Here is a 7,932-nt window from a genome sequence, read left to right as displayed (position 1 = left end):
CCTCTCCCATTTCAAGCTCCTCATGTCCACAAAAATGCATCAGACCTTCCCTGTTTTTTGTTGATGGTTCTACCATTCTCCCAATCGCCCAGACTCAAAGCACTGGAATCATCTTTGACCTTTCTCTCTCTTTTATCTGCCCCTCCCCCATTGCCAAATGCTATCAATTTCACTTCACAATTTCTCTTGCATCTGTGCCTTCTGCTCTTCATTTCCATTGCCACTATCCTGGTTCAGGATATCATTAATTCTCAGACTATTGTAATAATCTTCTAATTGATATCCTTGCCTCCAGTTTCTTCCCTCTCCAATCTATCTTTCTCATAGCTGCCAAAATAGTTTTCCTAGTGCACAGATCTGATCACATCTCTTCCCCTGCTCAGAATCCTTCAGTTGTTCCTCTCTTTCCTCATCTGCCTGGCCTTGCAATTAATTTACAGCCCCACAGCCCATACACAGCTGGCTTCCAACAGCCTTTTCTAACTTTATTTTACAATCCACACACTACATTTTCTAATCATTTTGGACTACTTGCTAGTGCTTGAACTCAACCTGCTGTCTCCTCCTCATGTACATACACGTAGTCTGATTCCTCATAATCAGGGACAAGATCCTTTCCTTCCTTCAAGGCCCAGCTTATGTCAAAGCTCTTTAATGAAGTCTTCCACAATCTTCCAAAATGGAAATGAGCCATCTCTCCCTCCATTTTCTTAAAGCATATTGTTTGGATCTTTTTGCTGAATCACATCCTAGTTCATGTTAAAGGCTGTATCATGTAGTGGAAACAATGCTAGACTTGGAGTTAATCCATCAATCAGGTTTGTATTAAGTGACTTTTATGTGTCAGGCCTTGTGCTAAGTACTAGGGTTAAAAAGTTCAGGAAAGTCTTAGTTTTGAATCCTGGCTCAAACACATAATATAGTTGTATAACTTATGTATGGTCACACATACTTGCACAGGCAAATTGTTTACCTTCTTTGATGTTCAGTTTTTTCATTTGTGGAATGGGAGCATTATTTCTACTATTTAGCTCACAGGATTGTCGTGAAGAAAATGTGTTATAAATACGACTTATCAAGGTTGATTGTGTATCATTTTCTTCTAGGGCAGCAAGGTGGTGCAGCGGATAGAATGCCAGACTTGGAGTCAGGAAAACTCATCTTTGTGAGTTTAAATCTGACCTCAGATACTTACAAGCTATGTGACCCTGGGCAAGTCACTTAACCCTGTTTGCATCTGTTTCCTCATATGTAAACTGAGCTGGAAAAGGAAATGGAAAACTACTCTGGTATCTTTGTTAAGAAAACCCCAAGTGGGGTCAGAAAGAGTGAGACACAATTGAAAAAAAAAAGACAATCTTTTTTTTTCAATTAGGTTATAAAACACTACGTCATTTTTCATCTGTACAAGTGCCTAGTATGGAGCCTTAAACAGAATATATAATAAATACTTTTTGAGGAAAAATGAATTTGAGATTATTTTGAATCTTGGGTAGAGAGTATGCTTACTCCTTAAGGAAAGTTTAATTTGCTTATTTTGGGATGGACTCCATTTTGTTTTCCAAATTTCTTGCCCTTAAAATTTTCATGCAGAAACAGGAAGGCTGGATGGGCTCAACGTGATTGGTAAAATACCTAATTCCAACAACTTTTTAGTATATATAAGTCTATCAGAGAAATAAGGGTCCAGGTTCCTTACACTATAAAGGCTGAATCCTGACCCCTCTTTTTGTAGACTTCACATATATTTTCTAACAACAACAACAAAAAAGAATCAGATCATCCTCCAACCATATGAAATACAAATAAACCTGTTCTCTGAGCATCCTTTTAAACTACTTGGTAGAAGAAATATGTCTTTGTCATGCTCCCCCCCACCCCCAGCATTTTAAGCTGTTTTTATTATTGTAATGAAAGGGATAAGTGATCCTTTTAGAGATGACAGACATCAGCTAAACCAAGAGGCAGCTGCTTTTCATTCCAAATACTGCCCATCTAAATTTGCAGTGCTGATGGGGAAAAGGTATGAAGTCAGGTATGAAGACCAGAATATATAGCACCAAAGCAGTGATGCTCATGAAAACAGGCTATGAATACAAAAGGGGCCATTCTACTCAAGCACAATCCATTTTGATATTATTAACTGATGCATGAATGTCACCTTAAAACCATGCCATACTACGGGGCAAGCACAACTAGACAGCAGTTCATGTGAAAAAAATAGGGGTTTAGTGAACAGTAATCTCAAAGGGTCAGCTGTGTGATAAGTAGCCAAAAAACCAAATGTAGTGCTTTCATTGTCTAGTTTTAGCCTCATGACAACACTGTGTTAGTCTCTTGATTTTATAGATGAAAGGTGGCATTAGAGTTTATACTTGATTTATAAGGAAAAAGTGAGCTATTGAAGGCTTTTGGAAAGGGAAATGATCTGAATATAACTGTAGCCATCCTATAGAGAAAATCTATGTCTTGGCTTGTGTGTACCCTGACTGCTTCTGATGAGATTTGTGCTCTGGCCTCTCAATAAAGGGCATGCACAACCAAGGGCTTCTGGATGGTTCCCATGTACCATCACCCTTCACACCCTTGTTCTTCTTCACAGGAGGAACATACTCAGAGGAGAAAAAGAAAAGAGTGGGTTGGTAACCCCTGCCTGCTTTCCTTTCCAGGCACTTTTGGAAGGGTTGTTCAGCCTTTCTAGGAGGAAACTCTTTGTGGCCTGTGCAAATGCTATAGGTGGCACAGTGTGTGGAGCACTGGGCTTGGAATAAGGAAGACTCATCTTCATGAGTTCAAATCCAGCTTCAGACACTTACTAGCTGTGTGACCCTGGGCAAGTCACTTAACCCTATTTGTCTTAGTTTCCTCATCTGTAAAATGAGCTGGAGAAGGAAATGGCAAACCATTCCAGTATCTCTGCCAAGAAAACTCCAAATAGGGTCACTAAAAGTTAGACATAACTGAACAGAAAGTACAGTTAGCAAATGCTGTGTTTGCTATGGTATGATTAGTACTCAGGATCTTATCCTCAGTTCTGCCTGAATACCTCCAGTGATGGAGAACTCACTAAACTTTTCTCTTCTTTCCCTTTTTCTCTCCCCCTACTCACTGACCAAATGTTATTAGATCTGCACTCTGGTTCCAAATAAATCAAGTTTATTCTCTCTACTGCATGGCAGTCTTTGAGAAATTTGAAGAAAGCTTTCCTGTCCTCCCCACACCCCTCCGTTTGGGCTAGACATCCCCCCCCCCCCCCGCCCAGTTCCTTTAACACATGTATGGCATGGTTTTCTTCACTCGTATCCTAGTGACTGTCTTTTGGCCCCAGTCCAATTCTGCTTGTCACTTTTCCTCCTAAATTGAACTCCAGAACATAATACTCCAGTTATGGGTGTGATCTGATTAGGGAATCCCAATTCCTTAATTCAGACTCTAGGCTTCTCTTTAGTGTTGAATAAGATTGTACTGGGCTTGATCTTTATTGAGCTTGTAATTATTAAATTCCTCAGATCTTTTAACCATGAACTGTTCAGTCTAGTCACATCAGCCTCATCCTTTTAAAAGTCTATTGAGTGGACATCTTTTACTGCTCAACCCTCTTTGACATAACTGCCCTTGCCCTCATTAAGTGGAGGGGAGGATCTGGAAGCAGCATATAGGATGGACTTAAATGTGAGAGAGACTGGAATAAGGATTGTCACTCCTGGGCAATCCAGGAATGAGGACAAGAAGGCCTAGAGGAGAAGAGTGGCAAGGGGGATATAAAGTAAGGGAAGGAGAGGAGTGCCATATTGAGGAAATGATTATCAAGGATTAGTGGCTGATGGAATGTGGTGAATGCAGGAAAGGAATGATGTCTCTGGGGCTTCATTTCATTTTTTAAAACTTACCTGACTAGGAGATTAATAGCAAAGCTGAGACTCAGACCCAGGTTATCTGACTCTGAGACCAGCTCTCTTCTAACATATCTCAGCAGCATCAAAGGTAGGAATAAACATGTGTCTTTTGATTCAGATGATTGCTTTTTATTCCATAACATGCTTCTATTTTTACTGTTCTGGATCTCAAAACTTGATTTTGTTTGAGACTTTCTTATTCCTTATCTGTTTTGCCACTGCATTCTGGTTATTAAATTGAAAGAGATCAGCAAGCAAGGAACTGCCAAGTTTGGACAAATATTTCATGTTGAGAAAATCAAGCTTCAGTACAGTGTGGGGCCATGTTCCTTTGGAGGGAGAGGACTTGGGGTCAAATTCTGCTCTCCTTATTACCTGGCTCACATTGGGCAAGTCACTTAAGCTCTCAAAGCCACGCTTTTTTCATCTGTAAAATGAGGGTGTTGGAGTAGATGATCTCGAGGATCTCTTCCTGTTCTAAATCTAGGACTCTGAATATTTCATTTTTAGAAACCAATATTTAATTCATCAGAAGATATTAGCTAACATTTATCTGGCACTTACTATGTGCTCATTTGATGCTCACAACAGCCCTGGCAGGTAGGTGCTATTATATGTGTGTATATGTGTGTGTGTGTGTGTGTGTGTGCGCGCGCGCATATGTCTGTGTGCTTTAAATAGTATTTTATTTTTTTCCACAATTACATATCAAGAAAATTTTTAGCATTCATTTTTATAAGATTTTGAGTTCCAAATTTTTCATCCTTCCTTCCTCCCTTCTCTTCTTCTGAAAATGGTAGGCAGTTTGATATAGTCTATACATATGCTATCATGCAAAACATATTTCCACATTCATCGTAGTTGTGGAAGAAGAAACAGATCAAAAGGAAAAAATATGAGAAAGAATAAAGTAAGTGAAAAAATATGCTTCGATCTGCATTCAGAGTTCATCAGTTCTTCATCTGAATATGGACAGCATTTTCTTGCGTGACTGCTTTGTACTTGTCTTAGATCATTGTGTTGCTGAAAGGAGCTGAGTCATTCATAGTTGATCATCACACAATGTTGCTGAAACTGTGTACAATGTTTTCCTGGTTCTGCTCATTTCACTTTGCATCAGTTCATACAAGTCTTTCCAGGTTTTTCTGAAATCTACCTTTTCATCATAATAGTATTCCATTACATTCCATAATAGCACAATAGTATTCCATTCTATTTACATACCATAGCTTGTTCAGCCATTCCCCAATTGATGGGCATCCTCTATATTTTCCAGTATTTTCCTACCATGAATAGGGCTGCTGTAAATATTTTTGCACATGTAGGCCCTTTTCCCTTTTTTATGATCTCTTTGGGATACAGACCTAGTGGTATTGCTGCATCAAAGGGTATGCAGAGTTTGGTTGCCCTTTGGGCATAGTTCCAAACTGCTCTCCAGAATGGTTAGATGAGTTCACAACTCTATCAACAGTGCATTAGTGTCCCAATTTTCCCATATCTTATCCAACTTTTATCATTTTTCTTTTTTGTCATATTATCCAATCTGATTGGTATGAAGTGGTCTTTCCCTCCATCCTATTTTTCCTTCTGTTTGCCCTCTCTCTCCTTTCATCCATTTCTTTTTCCAATTTTTCTTCTACCTTTCTTATATGATTTTTAAGCTCCTTTTTGAGCTCTACTATGAGTTCTTTCAGCGCTTGAGACCACTTCCTGTTTTACTTTGGGGCTTTGCCCATATGTGTTTTGATATTGTTGTCCTCTTCTGAGTTTGTGTCTTGGTCTTCCCTGCCACCATAATAATGTTCTATGGTCAGATTCTTTTTTTGTTTGCATGTTTGTTTTCTGCTCATCTTTTCTTTTTGGCCTTTTTCCTTTTTTTAAAATTTGATATCTGATCTCAGGGGCTGTGTTTCAGAAGGCTTCTTGTGCCAGTGGCTGAGGCCCTGGCTGTTTACCTGGTGTTGTGCTGATGTTGCCTTGAGGCCCATGGGGGACCCTCGTGTCTGGTGCTGTGTTGACGGGGTGGGGTAGGGGTGATTGGTGCTGCTGGAGGCTATAGGGGTTTGGCAGGTTGCCTGGTGCTGAGCTGGGGTCCTAGTAGTGGTGTCTGGCATGTGCTGAGTCCAGGTCGTGTTTTTCTGCATTTCCCTGGGACTACACTGAAGCATGTGGAGGTCTGGCCCCTGGAGGATGCCTGTTTGTTCTGGGCTGTTGCTGAAGCATGTGGTAGTTCTCGGACCTGGAGTCTGCCAGTTCCCCAGGCTATGCTAAGGCACATGGGGCATCCTGGTGTTGGTGTTTGCCTGTTCCACCACCCTGGAGCTCAGGATCTTCCTCTGGCTTGCTGGTGTGCTTTCTGTCCTGGAAGGCGTTCCCCTTTTACCCAAGTGAGATGGACTGTTCTTGCCAATCCTCCAAGTCTCCCAGGCTAAAAGACTGCTCTACTCCATCTTTCTGCTGACTGATATTCCAGTATTTGTTCTGGGGTGCTATTTTATGGTTGTTTGAAGGTGAATATCAGAGAGCTACAGTGACTTACTGCTTACTCTACCATCTTGGTTCAGATAGGTTCTATTAATTATCCCCATTTTGTATATGAACAAACTGAGGGAGACAGAGGTTAAGTGACTTGCCCAGGGTCACACAGCTACTAAGCATTTGAGGGTAGATTTGAACTCAGATCGTCCTGATTCCAGACCCAGGGCTCTACCCACTGTTCTGCCCAGCTGCTGAAAAAAAATACACACGTATAAAGTATGTGCATATATACATATTACATACAACTATACCCATATAAACATATATGTGGGTATATGTCAATATATACAAACATAAATTTATAAAGACATATATGTATGCATTCTTGTTTTGTTATAAGTAATAACTCTTTTACTTGCTGTAGACAAATTATGTCCCTTCTCTGAATCTTAGTTTTCCTTTCTCTAAATTGTGGAAATCACTGGATTAAAACTGGAAAGTCCCTTAGTCCACACCCTCTGATTTTGCAAATTAAGAAACTGAGGCAAAAAGAGGTTAAATTACTTGCCCAGAGCCACACAGGTTGCAAGTATCAAAGTTGACCTCATAATTCTTGCAGGATCTACTTCATAGGGTTATTGTGAGGAAAGTACTTTGGCCAGCTTGCAGGGTTCTAGCACTTCATTCATTATTCCCATTGTATTTCATTTATACAATGTTCAGAGAAACAGTGTTAGAAACTTAGACCCAAAAAGGATGTTAGGCATCATCTAATCAAAACCCCTCACCTTACAGATTAGGGAACTGAAGCCCAGAGAGGTTATAGTGACTTACTAAGGCCATACTAGTAGTAAGTACTAAATTGTATGTCCCCATGTTGCCTGAGGTAATCATAAAAGAGCTTTAGGAATCCTAAGTTTGGCCCTTAGTGTATCAGTCTATCTCTTTGTCTGTCTCTGTATCTCTCCTCTGTCCTCTCTCTCTCTCTCTCTCTCTCTCTCTCTCTCTCTCTTTCTGTATGAAACTTTGGGAACATTTATCAACATTTGAGACTTGCTTTCCAGAAGGAACCAAAGGGTAAGGAAAACACATCCATCACTGACCAGCTTCTGAGGACAAGACATTCTGGACCCGCATCCCTTATCGACAGGAATGTCTTCCTAAAGTCTGTTAGCCAGAGAGATGTAATATACAGAGAGTTAAGCAGAAAAAAGGGCAAGCACACAATTTATGCCTGGCTCTGCCCTTTTCACCTGTTTAGGCTGGTGTTTTCAGTGCCTTTTAGTTATTTCACTTAAAAAAAAATAGATCCTTCAAAATCTCTCCAAGGTACTTCACCTTTTGGATGACCAAAGATACTTGCTGAGTGAGAACAGGAAGTCATAAATGATGGTCAAAATATGTCTTAGCTCAATTGTGATGATCGCTTCAGAGCACAGAATTTACAACCTCATATTTCAGCTGAGAAGCAAGGGAACAAAGATGAGGGGAGCCTCATTTTCCTGTGTGTTCCTGTATCACCTTAGAAATTCTTAAGGAAATAGCTACCAGGAAGGGA

The sequence above is a fragment of the Vombatus ursinus genome, unplaced genomic scaffold (genome assembly GCF_900497805.2).
Source record: "Vombatus ursinus unplaced genomic scaffold, bare-nosed wombat genome assembly UNPS02009770.1, whole genome shotgun sequence".
NCBI lineage: Eukaryota > Metazoa > Chordata > Mammalia > Diprotodontia > Vombatidae > Vombatus > Vombatus ursinus.
This window is presented reverse-complemented; position numbering follows the sequence as displayed.